This window comes from Heteronotia binoei, chromosome 4 (genome assembly GCF_032191835.1).
Source record: "Heteronotia binoei isolate CCM8104 ecotype False Entrance Well chromosome 4, APGP_CSIRO_Hbin_v1, whole genome shotgun sequence".
Lineage (NCBI taxonomy): Eukaryota > Metazoa > Chordata > Lepidosauria > Squamata > Gekkonidae > Heteronotia > Heteronotia binoei.
Window position 1 is genome coordinate 185,367,077 of NC_083226.1, and position 14,056 is coordinate 185,381,132.

General features: G+C 52.5%; 1 long non-coding RNA gene across 1 annotated transcript; it reads left to right on the plus strand.

Moving 5' to 3' along the window:
* Positions 1-2,807: 2,807 nt before the first annotated feature.
* LOC132570029 (uncharacterized) lies at positions 2,808-6,345 on the plus strand. The gene is made up of 3 exons (XR_009555309.1): positions 2,808-2,889; positions 5,667-5,712; positions 6,278-6,345. It is a non-coding gene; the product is annotated as an uncharacterized LOC132570029 (long non-coding RNA).
* The last annotated feature ends 7,711 nt before the right edge of the window (positions 6,346-14,056 follow it).

Genomic DNA, 14,056 nt, shown 5'->3' on the forward strand with positions numbered 1-14,056 from the left:
CTCCCAGTACATTACACTCTGACTCTCCTTGCACCTTGGTCTCCTTGTCCATCTCCCTGAGAGGTTCCAAGGCGGGTCACGGCTTGCTCCCCCTCCCCCCCAATCTGCCAACCAGGGCATCAGTAAGTTCCTTGCCGCATCCTCTTCCCAGCCAGCCGCTGGATGCATGCATCAGCCCAGTTTCATTTCTCCTGATAAAAGTGCCCTCCCAGAGCGGAAACCCCCTGGCAGGGACAGAGAGGAGCACACAGAGCTAGAAGAAACAAGGTGTGGCAGGGCAGGTAACAGACGGAGGCCCACAAAGGTGAGGCCATCACATTTCTCAGGGTGGGGCTGCTTCCTACCACCACGGCGAGTTCCCGGTTCGGGGAAGCCGCCTCCTCACTGCTTGGCAGAGCTCACCTTTTTCCTCTTCCTCCCCTAGTTGCTGCCACCCCCCTCTTGGGCTTCTCATAGTATTTATTTCTTTGATTTCTAACCCCCCGCCCCTGCAAAGCAAGGCTCAGGGCAGGTTACAACAATATGATAAAATGCAATACATGGAATTAATTAGACATAATATAATAACATTTATGGTACCATTTGCTACCACTATTCCTGAGTCAGCTCCACATATGTGCAGGTTAGATGGGCAGCTGATCATACAGGAGGTGGACAGACACGTGGGAAACAATAAAGAAGAAGAAGATTGTAGATTTATACCCCACCCTTCTCTCTGAATCAGAGTCTCAGAGCAGCTTACAATCTCCTATATCTCCTTCCCCCACAACAGACACCCTGTGAGGTGGGTGGGGCTGAGAGAGCTCTGATAGAAGCTGCCCTTTCAAGGATAAGCTCTGTGATAACTATGGCTAACCCAAGGCCATTCCAGCAAGTGCAGGTGGAGGAGTGGGGAATCAAACCCATTTCTCCCAGATAAGAGTCTGTGCACTTAACCCCTACACAAAACTGGTTCTCACAGAAGCTGCCCTTTCAAAGACAATGTGAGGGCTATAGGATAGCCCTTCAAGTTCTTGAAGATGGTGATCCTATCATCTCTCAACCGCCTCCTCTCTAGGCTAAACATCCGCAGCTCCTTCAACCTTTCCTCATAGGACTTGGTCTCCAGACCCCTCACCATCTTCGTCGCCCTCCTCTGGACCCCTTCCAGCTTGTCTATATCCTTCTTAAATTGCGGTGCCCAAAACTGAACACAGTACTCCAGGTGGTGAGGTCTTACCAGAGCAGAGTAAAGCGATACCATCACATCATGTGATCTGGACACTATGCTTTTGTGGATACAGCCCAAAATTGCATTGGCCTTTTTAGCCACCGCATCACACTGTTGACTCATGTTCAGCGTATGGTCAGTCCTTAGCATTTTCAGTTAAAAGACGGGATAATACGGTGGAGTTTGCCCAGTCATGGAAGTGCAATATTGAATGCAGTAAATTTACAAGATTATGCATGGGATGGAGAAAGCAGAGAAAGAAGTACTTTTCTCCCTTTCTCACAATACAAGAACTCGTGGGCATTCCATGAAATTGCTGAGCAGTCAGGTTAAAACAGATAAAAGGAAGTCCTTCTTCGCCCAAAGAGTGATTAACATGTGGAATTCACTGCCACAGGAGGTGGTGGCAGCTACAAGCATAGCTTCAAGAAGGGGTTAGATAAAAATATGGAGCAGAGGTCCATCAGTGGCTATTAGCCACAGTGTGTATATATGTGTGTGTGTGTATGTATAAATATATATATATAATTTTTTGGCCACTGTGTGACACAGAGTGTTGGACTGGATGGGCCATTGGCCTGATTCAACAGGCTTCTCTTATCTCTGAGGCAATGATGCTCTGTCTTCTTGGTGCTTGGGGGGACACAGTGGGAGGGCTTCTAGTGTCCTGGCCCCACTGGTGGACCTCCTGATGACACCTGGGTTTTTTGGCCACTGTGTGACACAGAGTGTTGGACTGAATGGGCCATTGGCCTGATCCAACAGGGCTTCTCTTATGTCTGGGGCAGTGATGCTCTGTCTTCTTGATGCTTGGGGGGGCACAGTGGGAGGGCTTCCAGTGTCCTGGCCCAACTGATGGACCTCCTGATGGCCCCTGGGTTTTTTGGCCACTGTGTGACACAGAGTGTTGGACTGAATGGGCCATTGGTCTGATCCAACAGGGCTTCTCTTATCTCTGAGGCAGTGATGCTCTGTCTTCTTGGTGCTTGGGTGGACACAGTGGGGGGGCTTCTAGTGTCCTGGCCCCACTGATGGACCTCCTGATGGCACCTGGGTTTTTTGGCCACTGTGTGACAGAGTGTTGGACCGGATGGGCCATTGGCCTGATCCAACAGGGCTTCTCTGTCTCTGAGGCAGTGATGCTCTGTCTTCTTGGTGCTTGGGGAGTCACAGTGGGAGGGCTTTTAGTGTCCTGGCCCCACTGGTGGGCCTCCTGATGGCCCCTGGGTTTTTTGGCCACTGTGTGACACAGGGTGTTGGACTGGAGGGGCCACTGGCCTGATCCAACAGGGCTTCTCTTCTGTTCTCGTTGTGGCCAGCGTGTCATCCTGTGATTGTCACGGGCATGACTAATGGCAATGTGTAGGTCTTCTTCTGCCTCCTCTTTGGTTGTGTGCCCCTTGAGCAAGGCCCTGAATTGGAGGGGGCTTCACCCACCCTTCCAGGCAAGCAGGCAAGTCTGGGGGGCTGCCTCCCTTCTTTATGACCTCATCAGCCCAGTCGCCTCCCTCCTCTGTGACCTCATCAGACCAGGTGATGACATGACGCCTAGTAACCAGGCAACTGGAGGTGGGCTCTTTCGTGTGGGTAGCTGAGAAAGGCAGAGGGAAGGTCATTCTGGGCAGGTCTCATCCATCTCTCTGAAAAGAGGCTACTCCACAGGGCTGTTTCCCCTTCAGGTGAGCAGAGCGGGGCTTTCTGGGAATTTCCAAAGGGAAGGGTTAGGCAGGGGCACAGGGGGTCATTGGGATGTGGGGGATATTTCACTCAACAGGTGAAAATTGCCCGGGCTTGCTGGGCTTTAACAGCTTGGGGCTTACGTGATAAACTTCTGTTTGGCAATGAGGGAACTAGTTCCAGGCAGAAAAGTCCCTCTGAAGGCACATTTCATTCGCTAGAAAACCACAGACCTTCTTCTCGCCTGCAGGGAAAGGGGTGAACATGACCTCGCCCCCCACTGTTTCCATGCCAAGCTCTGGAATCCACCCAGGTCAGCGAGTGGGAAATGCCCAAATTCACCTAGAAAAGACAGTCACAGAGCATAAACTTTAGGGCGATGGTGGGGGCAGCTGTGTAGCCGACTGCCTTATTTCTCCCCCAGGTGGGTGGGCACACCGCCGCCTGCCCTTCCCCTGCAGGCATTATAACACGGGCACAACATCAGATGCCGAAAGGACCCCCCCCCCTTTCTCACTTTAGCTTCAGGTGTGAACCTGCTTGCGCTCTCCTGCAGGCTGGGAACAAGCGGATCTGTGACTCTTCCTAGGTGTCGCCTGCCTGGCTTTTGAAAACTCTCTGAGATAAAAAGCAAAGGAGTGCAACAGAATCCTTATGCCGCCCCACCCCCCAGGCGGGAAAGGTGCATATCTTCACTGTCCTAGAGCACCCTCTGCTGGAAGCAGAGGATCTTTTTCTTCCTTCCTTCCTGGAGAGCCAGTTTGGTGGTGTGGTTAAGTGGTGGACTCTTATCCGGGAGAACCAGGTTTCCTTCCCTACTCCTCCACCTGCAGCTGCTGGAATGGCCTGGGGTTAACCATAGCTCTGGCAGAGGAGGTTGTCCTTGAAAGGGCAGCTGCTGGGAGAGCCCTCTCAGCCCCACTCACCTCACAGGGTGTCTGTTGTGGGGGGAGAAGATATGGGAGATTGTGAACAGCTCTGTGTCTCTGATTCAGAGAGAAGGGCAGGGTATAAATCTGCAATTCTTTTTCTCTTCCTCCTTCCTTCTCTTCCCTTAACTTCCTTCCTTCCTTCCTCTTCCTCTTCCTCCCTCCCTCCCTTCCTCCCTTCCTCCCTTCCTTCCTTTTCCTTCCTTCCTTCTCTTTCTTCCTTTCTTTTCCTTCCTCCCTTCTCCTCCCTTCCCTTTCTTTCTTCCTTTCTTTTCCTTCTTCCTCCCTTCCCTTTCTTCCTTTCTTTTCCTTCCTTCTTCCTCTCTCCCTCCCTCCCTCCCTCCCTCCCTCCCTCCCTCCCTCCCTCCCTTCCTTCCTCCCTTCCTTCCTTCCTTCCTTCCTTCCTTCCTTCCTTCCTTCCTTCCTTCTCTTTCTTCCTTTCTTTTCCTTCCCTTCCTCCCTTCTCCTCCCTTCCCTTTCTTTCTTCCTTTCTTCCTTCCTTCCTCCCTGCCTTTCTTCCTTTCTTTTCCTTCCTTCTTCCTCTCTCCCTCCCTCCCTTCCTTCCTCCCTTCCTTCCTTCTCTTCTTCCTTTCTTTTCCTTCCTCCCTCTCCTCCCTTCCCTTTCCTTTCTTCCTTTCTTTTCCTTCCTTCCTTCCTCCCTTCCCTTTCTTCCTTTCTTTTCCTTCCTTCTTTCTCCTCCCTTCCCTTTCTTCCTTTCTTTTAATTCCTTCCTTCTCTTCCTTCCTTCCTCTTCCTTCCTTCCTTCATCTCTTCCTTCCTTCCCTTTCTTCCTTTCTTTTCCTTCCTTCTCCCTTCCCTTTCTTTCTTTCTTCCTTTCTTTCCTTCCTTCCTTCCTCCTTCCTTCCTTTCTTTCTTTCTTTCTTTCTTTCCTTCCTTCCTTCCTTCCTCCTCCCTCCCTTCCTTCCTTCCCATCCTTCCTTCTTTCTCCTCTCTTCCTTTCTTTTCCTTCCTTCTCCCTTCCCTTCCCTTTCTTTTCCTTCCTTCCTTCCTTCCTTCCTTCCTTCCTTCCTTCCTTCCTTCCTTACTTCTTTCTTTCTCCTCCTTTCTTTTCCCTCCTTCCTTCATCCCGTCCCTTTCTTCCTTTCTTTTCCTTCCTTCTTCTTCTTCCTTCCTTCCTTCCTTCCTTCCTTCCTTCCTTCCTTCCTTCCTTCCTTCCTTCCTTCCTTCCTTCCTTCCCTTTCTTTCTTTCTTTCTTTCTTTCTTTCTTTCTTTCTTTCTTTCTTTCTTTCTTTCTTTCTTCCTTTCTTCCTTCCTTCCTTCCTTCCTTCTCCCTTCCCTTTCTTCCTTTCTTTTCCTTCCTTCTTCTTCCTTCCTCCTTTACTTCCTCCCTTCCTCCCTTACTTCCTTCTTCCCTTCCCCTCCCTCCCTCCCTCCCTTCCTTCCTCCCTCCCTCCCTTCCTTCCTTCCTTCCTTCCTTCCTTCCTTCCTTCCTTCCTTCCTTCCTTCCTTCCTTCCTTCCTTCCTTCCTTCCTTCCTCTTCCTTCCCAAGGATCTTTGCCTAGGGATCAGAATGTCAGACTGTTTGGGGAGATCCAGGCACGGGCTCCCTGGCAGGAAATCCTTGGGTGACAATCCTGACAAGCCAGTGGCTCACAATGTATGGCCTGCCTCACAGTGCCGCTGGGACGATGCAGGAGAGAGCCCCCCTCGTCTAACCCTTCGGTGTCCTGCCCTAGGAGTTGAGGCTAGCTTGAGCTGTATCATTTTGAGGGGGGTTTCTACTGCGCTCCAGAGAGCCAGGCTAGAAGAATGCCCCTCCATCCATCCAGGGGTTGTCCTCAGATAGACTGCCAGACTGACCCCAGGTTCCCCTTTCCCCCCTCTTACAGCATCAGGCCATGGAGCGGAGCATCACCATCCCCACCAGCCTTCCAGGTAGGACACATGATGCCCTCCCCTTGGACCCTGCTCTGTGGGCAGGACAGAACTTTCATGTAGGTGGCCCCTCCCAGTAGAGCATCAGTGGAGCTGGAAAAGAAGGGAGCCCAGGTGTGTGTGTGTGTGCGCACGCGTGCGTGGGGAGCTACTCTGAATTCAAGAATGGAAGAGGCGGGGCTTCAGAGCTCATTGGGGACGGGGAGAAGAGAGATTCAACCACATGCTCTCCTTCAAAGCCCCACTTGCGTGTGTGTGTGGGGGGGGCGGAAACCAGGAAAGAGAAGGCACAAGTGATCCAAGGACAGATGTGAGATGCAGGAGGCGGCACTTCCTCCTTGTCCGGAGAGTGTCTGACAGCAACAGTGCTGCCAACAACTGTGCCCTCAGGACCTTCGGAAGGCTGGTTGTGCAGGGGAGGGGTTCTCCCCCCCCCAATCAGAGGCAGCCGCTGAGAAAGCCAAAAATCTTGGGGGGGGGGGGCAGGGAAGAGAACAGGATGTGCTGGACCTTGGAGGAAGGGCTGGAAGAGTTTGGCCCCCTCACCTCTCTCTTCTCACTGCAGTAGAGGCTCCATGCCCCAAAAACGAGGACCCCACCTGTGGAGATGAGGAGCTGGATGAGGAGACCATGTAAGTGGCCTTGGGGGATTCCGGCATCTCAGGCAACAGGAGTGTGAGCTCTTTCCTCCAGTGGGAGGCAGCCAGAAAACCAGTCAACTCCTTCCATGCACAATGCTTTGCACATTGGGACAGAGTCCTTCTGACTCTGTTTCCATGCAGTTTAGAATCCTAGAATCCTAAGAGTTGGAAGGGACCTCTAGGATCATCTAGTCCAACCCCCTGCATAATGCAGGAAACTCACAAACACCGCCCCCTAAATTCACAGGATCCTCATTGCTGCCGGTCTGGTTTGGTCTGGTTTGGTGGGTGCCCCTCCAGCAGGCAGCTTTGGAGAGGGAAGGCAGCAGAGGGAGGGTGCTCCCCATGGGTTGGGACAGGCCTGGAGATTTGGGGGCGGAGCCTGGGATTGGAGAATAGGAAGGGCGGACCTCCAGGGGATATCATTCCATAGGGGCCCTGCTCCAAGGTGGCCATTTTCTCCAGGGGAGATCAGGTGTCATGGGGCGGGGGGAATCGCCTGGCCCCACCTGGAGGTTACACCCAAAAAGAGATCCATGGAAAGGAGATATTGCAGAGGAAATGCATGAATTAATAACTATGCTATGTACAATTGAAATTAATATTTATAATAACCATGCCATTTGTGTCAATTTCATTCGACAAGGTATAAGGTCTGCAAAGTTCATTCCTTCTTGGTGCAAAAGGGGTCTAATCAACTACCCAACAGTTTTGTTCCATTTAGATGTACTTTATCTCATAAAACTGGCACTTTAAAACCTTTCGGGAACCTTTTGGAGCTCATTGAATGAACATATGAACATATGAAGCTGCCTTCTACTGAATCAGACCCTCAAAGTCAGTCTTGTCTACTCAGACTGGCAGCGGCTCTCCAGGGTCTCAAGCTGAGGTTTTTCAGGCCTATTTGCCTGGACCCTTTTTAGTTGGAGGTGCCAGGAATTGAACCTGGGACCTTCTGCTCACCAAGCGGATGCTTGACTGCTGAGCCACTGTTCCTTTCACCTCTTTTAGTTGGAGATGCCGGGGATTGAACCTGGGACCTTCTGCTTACCAAGCAGATGCCCTACCACTGAGCCACCGTCCCTCCCTAACACTTATGAAGCTGCCTTCTACTGAATCAGACCCTCAGTCCCTCAAAGTCAGTCTTGTCTACTCAGACTGGCGGCAGCTCTCCAGGGTCTCAAGTGGAGGTTTTTCATGCCTATTTGCCTGGACCCTTTTTAGTTGGAGATGCCGGGGATTGAACCTGGGACCTTCTGCTTACCAAGCAGATGCTCTGCCACTGAGCCACAGCCCCATTCATGGCTCTTCATGGTCTCCAGCCAAGGTTCTTCACACCTACTTGCCTGGACCCTTTTTAGCTGGAGATGCCAGGGCTTGAACCTGGGACCCTTCTGCTTACCAAGCAGCTGCTCTACCACTGAGCCACCGTCCATCCCCAATGGATATGAGAGTTTGGAACAAATATGAATAGGCATGAGAAGGGAATGAATTCATGGTGTTTCCTCTGTAATCCCCACCTGGTGGTTGACGGCCTTAGTCCAAGAGCCCAACTGCCCAGTTCTTGGCCTGCAGGGCTGGCCATAGGGAGGAACATGCTGCGCATTGTCAGAGGTGTGCCCATCTTCCACGGCTGACCCTCAGCTGCAGAAACGGGGCCTGGGCCAGGGGGGCAAAGGCGGCAAGATGGCTGGCGAAGCGCTCTCTTCTGTGCCTCCAGGAACTTCATCTCAGTCTTGTACTCGGCTTTGGGGCCTGTCCTGCGGAGGTGGTCAAACTCCAGAGCCATCAGGACCCTCCTGCTCACCTGATGGTCGACGTGAAGGCCAAGCTGCGGGAGCTGGGCTACACAGTCTCGGACGCCAGGAAGAGGCTGCTGCAGTACAACGTTTACCTGGTGAGTGCCTTGGCCATGCCAGCAGTCGGCTAGGCATTTGGGCCAGCTTGCCTGAGAGCTGAACCCTGGCAGCCATGGCCGGGAAGGAGAGCCGGGCCCCACACAGCCCCACTGATCCCTCTGCGCTCCATTTCACAGAAAGAAGAGGCTCGCCAAGGCAGCCCAGGAGAAGAAAACCCAGAAGGAGCAGCAAGGGGAAGACACCTGTGAGCAGGTGAGGCTTCCCTCCCCATCGAGTGCGGCACGAAGCTGAGGTCTCGCTCCTGTTTCTCTAGCCTGGCACCCAGGCAGAGATGGCACCAGGGAGGGAGAGCAGGCAGGGGCCAGCAAAGAACACACAGGGCATCGAGAGAAGGGAGGGCAAGGAGGGCCTCAGGAAAGGAGCCCCATTGGCTGCATGCCTTGCCAGAATAGGGTGGGGGAGAACGAGACGGGCAGCCCCCTGGAGACCTGGAGGGGAGGGGACACCTCAGGAGGGCGACGAAGATGGGGAGTGGTCTGCAGACCGAGTCCTAGGAGGAAAGGTTGAAGGAGCTGGGCACGTTTAGCCTGGAGAGGAGGCAGCTGAGAGGGGATAGGATCACAATCTTCAAGGACTTGAAGGGCTGTCCTATAGAGGATGGTGTGGAATTGTTTTCTGTGGCCCTGGAAGGTAGGACCAGAACCAATGGGTTGAAAATAAATCAAAAGAGTTTCCGGCTGAACATTAGGAAGAACTTCCTGACTGTTAGAGCGATTCCTCAGCGTAACAGGCTTCCTCCTTGGGAGGTGGTGGGCTCTCCTTCCTTGGAGGTTTTTAAACAGAGACTAGATGGCCATCTGGCAGCAATGAAGATTCTGTGAATTTGGGGTAGGTATTTGTGGGTTTCCTGCATTGTGCAGGGGGTTGGATTAGATGACTCTGGAGGTCCCCTCCAACTCTATGATTCTATGAGGGGCTAAGGAGTGGAGTCAGTGGCAGTCTGGCCCTTTACCTTACTGGTCGGCTGCCAAGAGCTGCATGCCAATTCCAGATATGGATATCTCAGAGGACAGGGCCCTTTAGCTTAAAATATTGGACACGTCTCTTTAGTTTAGGTAGTTATAAATCCCTACAACGCAACAATTACCTTAAAGCTCCCTCCAGCTATTTGTGTCGCAGCACATGGTTAAAAATGGCTGCTTTCCCAGAGGAGAGGCCGGCATAGTCTCAGGGGACTGAGCGCCCAAAGAAAGAGAGCTCCTCCCTGCTGCAAAGAGTTTGTATCATTTCTGTTTCCTCACCCGCTGACCAGGTCACACCAGGCCCAAAAAGGCTTTCTCCAGAGATTTCCAGGAATCTCTTTCCTGAAGACTCTCTAGCATTCTGTTGCTACAAATCTCAGTCCCTGCTTGGGGAAAGGGGAAGATCTTGACCCACTCATTCTCTCTCCTGCTAGATCTATTAGCATTTGTATGAAGGAGAGCCAAGGTACGTCTTAGAAGCCACTGAACTGACATCCCCGTCCCTTCCAGCCTGTTCTTTGCCCAGAGAGAAAAAAACTTTTAAAACACAATGTGGAAGTTTTGCTCATCCCAACGCTCTCAGAAAAAAAAAAATGCATTTCTTCATAGTAATGATAGTCCTTGGAAAAGAGAATGAATACCAAAAGGACTTCTGCGTCATCCCCAGAGCCCTCTCATGGGCTCATGATAGGGTTTCCAGCCTCCAGGTGGGGCCTGGAGATCTCCTGCTTTTACAAGTGAACTCCAGCTGGCAGAGATCAGCTCACCTGGAGAAAATGGCTGCTTGGAAGGGTGGGCTCTAGGGCATTGCACCAAGCTGAGGCCCCTCCCCTCCCAAACCCCAACCTCTCCTGGATCCACCCCCAAAACCTCCAGGTATTTCCAACACAGATCCGGCAACCCTAGTTCATGACTGAAGATATATTCAATATGACTGCCAGCCTCCAAGAGATTTTCTGGAATTACTGCAGAGATCCATCCACTAGAGAAAACGGCTGTTTTGGTGGTGGACTTGTCGGCATCACATCTCTGCTGAGATCCTTCCCCCTCCCCCCCCCACCCTCTCCAATCTCCTGGAACTTCACAACCAGGGCGGGCAGCTCCAAATGCACAGGGTTGCACCCGAAGCACTTTGCTGCGAGAAGGACCTGTGGCCTGATCACGTGGAAGAAGCCCTCCTGTGAGGATCGAGGATTGGCTGACTTATTGTGTTCTGCCTCCCATTTAGGAGCTCCTGCCCCGGATTCACCAAAGCCAAAAGAGAGAGTCCACAGACGGAGCACGAGGATCCAAGACGTCCGTCTGGCTTCGCTGGGGGAAGACAGCCCACGACCAGTGCGGGTGAGACGTGGGATCGGCGTGGGGACAGGCAGGAAGGACGGGGTGGAAGCCAGCAGGGCACAACGGCTTGGGCGCTGGGCTCAGGAAGCAGCAATACGGGTGCAAGTGTGTGTCCATCTAGCCTGTCTCCCCACTTTCAATCACCCCCTCCTGAGCTGCGGGTTATTTTAAGAAGTATTTTCGCCTCGCCATCTGAATCAAAGGAGCCGAGTCAGCTCTCCGCCCAGCGAAGAACTGTGACACAAGAATGGAAATCAGAACCAAAACGACACAATTTAATTCACTGCAATCAGCAGCAAACTGAACAAGAAACCACTGTCAAAAATATACAGATCCCTGCCAGACGTCATCAGGAACAAAGCTGCTCCTTCCTGAGGCCAGCAAGGAAGGAAGGCTGGTAGATTTCCTGCACAAGGACATTCCCTTGAAGAAGGCCAAGAACAAACCCCCACTCCTCAGGGCCTCTCAAGCCCAACATAGAATCAGAGTTGGAAGGGACCTCCAGGGTCATCTAGTCCAACCCCCTGCACAATGCAGGAAACTCACAAACACCTCCCCTAAATTCACAGGATCTTCATTGCTGTCAGATGGCCATCTAGCCTCTGTTGAAAACCTCCAAGGAAGGAGAGCCCACCACCTCCCGAGGAGGAAGCCTGTTCCGCTGAGGAATCGCTCTAACAGTCAGGAAGTTCATAGAGTTGGAAGGGACCTCCAGGAACAACTAGTCCAACCCCCTGCACAATGCAGGGAACTCACAAACCCCTCCCCTAAATTCACAGGATCCTCATTGCTGTCAGGTGGCCATCTAGCCTCTGTTTGGAAACCTCCAAGGAAGGAGAGCCCACCACCTCCCAAGGAGGTTAGAATCATAGAAGAGTTGGAAGGGACCTCCAGGGTCCTCCAGGGTCATCTAGTCCAACCCCCTGCACAATGCAGGAGACTCACAAACACCTCCCCCTAAAATCACACTATCTTCATTGCTGTCAGTTGGCCATCTAGTCTCTGTTTGAAAACCTCCAAGGAAGGAGAGCCCACCAACTCCCGAGGAGGAAGCTTGTTAGAATCATAGAAGAGTCGGAAGGGACCTCCAGGGTCATCTAGTCCAACCCCCTGCACAATGCAGGAAACTCACAAACACCTCCCCCTAAATCCACAGGATCTTTATTGCTGTCAGATGGCCATCTAGCCTCTGTTGAAAAACCTCCATGGAAGGAGAGCCCACCATCTCCCAAGGAAGCCTGTTCCACTGAGGAATTGCTCTAATAAGAACATAAGAGAAGCCATGTTGGAACAGGCCAATGGCCCATCCAGTCCAACACTCTGTGTCACACAGTGGCAAAAACAAAAAACCAAGTGCCATCAGAAGGTTCACAAGTGGGTCTAGAAGCCCTTCCACTTTGCCCCCCCCCCCCCAAGCACCAAGAATACAGAGCATCACTGCCCCAGATAGTTCCAATAATATACTGTGGCTAATAGCCACTGATGGACCTCTGTTCCTGATGGTCAGGAAGTTCTTCCTAATGTTGAGCCGGAAACTCTTCTGATTTAATTTCAACCCACTGGTTCTGGTCCTACCTTCCTCGGCCACAGAAAACAGTTCCATCCCTATCCTCTATAACAGTTCCACCCCATCCTCTATAGCCTTTCAAGGACTTGAAGATGGTGATCCTATCACCTCTCAGCCGCCTCCTCTCCAGGCTAAACATCCCCAGCTCCTTCAACCTTTCCACATAGGATTTGGTCTCCAGACCAATGTGTGTTTAAACCCAGGGATTTTGCTGGAAGGGGGGGGCAAGAAGAGGTGCCCCAGTCTGGATTCATCCCTGGTGAGTGGTGAAGACCCCCCCGCCACCCTCCCGGGTCATGGACTCTCCTTTTGCCTCCCCAGGAGCCGAAGACCACACCCCAGCTTACACCAGCCCCCAAGGGACTCTGAAAACCATTGGCAGGACAAACACTTCCAGTAAGTCAGAGCCAGACTCCACAGCAGTGTCTTGCTTGCTCAGCCAGCCCCTCTGCAGGGGAGAATTTGAAGAGTGGCTGGAGCTAAAAGTAGACCCTTGGACAGCGGATCAGAGAGAGTGTCTGCCCTTTGGAGATGCCATTTTCTCCGCGGAACTGAGGCCTGAACTCCGGAGATCAGATAGGAGACTGGAAGAAGCCCAGACACCAGCAGGAAGCTGAGAACCCTCTACAACAGGGGTGGCCAGCGGTAGCTCTCTAGATGTTTTTTTGCCTACAACTCCCATCAGCCCCAGCCAGCTTTGGCCATGCTTGCTGTATCTGATGGGAGCTGTAGGCAAAAACATCTGGAGAGCTACTATTGGCACCCCTGCTCTACACACACACAAAGTTTTTGAGATGCTAGGTGACTTTTAAATCCATGTGAGGAAGAGTCTGGGATCCTCCGACCCCCTTTCTTCTGCTCTCTCTTGGCCCAGACTCTGCCCCTCAGAAAGACCCCCTTTCCCAGGAAGTGCTTTTCTTCACTGATGGTGGTGATGATGATATTGGATTTATATCTCACCCTCCACTTCGGCTCCCAATCTCCTACATCAGGGGTGGCCAAGGGTAGCTCTCCAGATGTTTTTTTTGCCTACAACTTCCATCAGCCCCAGCCAGCATGGCCAATGGCTGGGGCTGATGGGAGTTGTAGGCAAAAAAAAATCTGGAGAGCTACCCTTGGCCACCCTGTCCTATATCTTTCTCCCCCACAACAGAAACCCTGTGAGGCGGGTGGGGCTGAGAGGGCTCTCCCAGCAGCTGCCCTTTCAAGGACAACCTCTGCCAGAGCTCTGGCTGACCAAGGCCATTCCAGCAGCTGTAAGTGGAGGAGTGGGGAATCAAACCTGGTTCTCCCAGATAAGAATCCGCACACTGCCCAGCCCTCCCCCCCTTGACTCCTCTTTGTCCCTTCTCCCCTTCTCACCATTAGACCTTTTCCTCTCTCCTGGGCAGCGGGGGGGGGGGGGGCTGGTAGGAGGGTTCCCCACTGTGTACAGCACCCAGCACACTGCTAGTGGTTGTTAAGAACTGCAGAGGAGGAAGAGCCCTGCCCCTGCCGTTGTTCCTTGGTGTGTCTCCCTCCCCCCACCCCCTCCTGGAGACTAACAGGGACCTTCTTGCCATTTGCTCTGCAGACCAACTCTGAGGGAAGCTGGCTGTGATCACCGAAGAAGGCGCACGGATCTCCCCACCCACCCTGCAGCCCTCTTTCCAGGGAGTGTCCTGAGACCAAGCCCAGCAACTGAACCACCTCCCTCTCTCACCCCCTTGTAACAATAAAGACTCCTCATTGATGCAGTGACCCCTGAGTCCTGGGTTATTGTCTCCGTCTTTCTCAGTGGCTGGATTCACACATGTGCCCTTCCAGGACAGGTTTCCCAAGGGGGGGAGGAGTTGGGAACCTTGTGGGAACTTCCTTCTTTCAGCCAGCACCTGGGCATTGTTAAAACCAGGCATTAAGAACATAAGAGAAGCC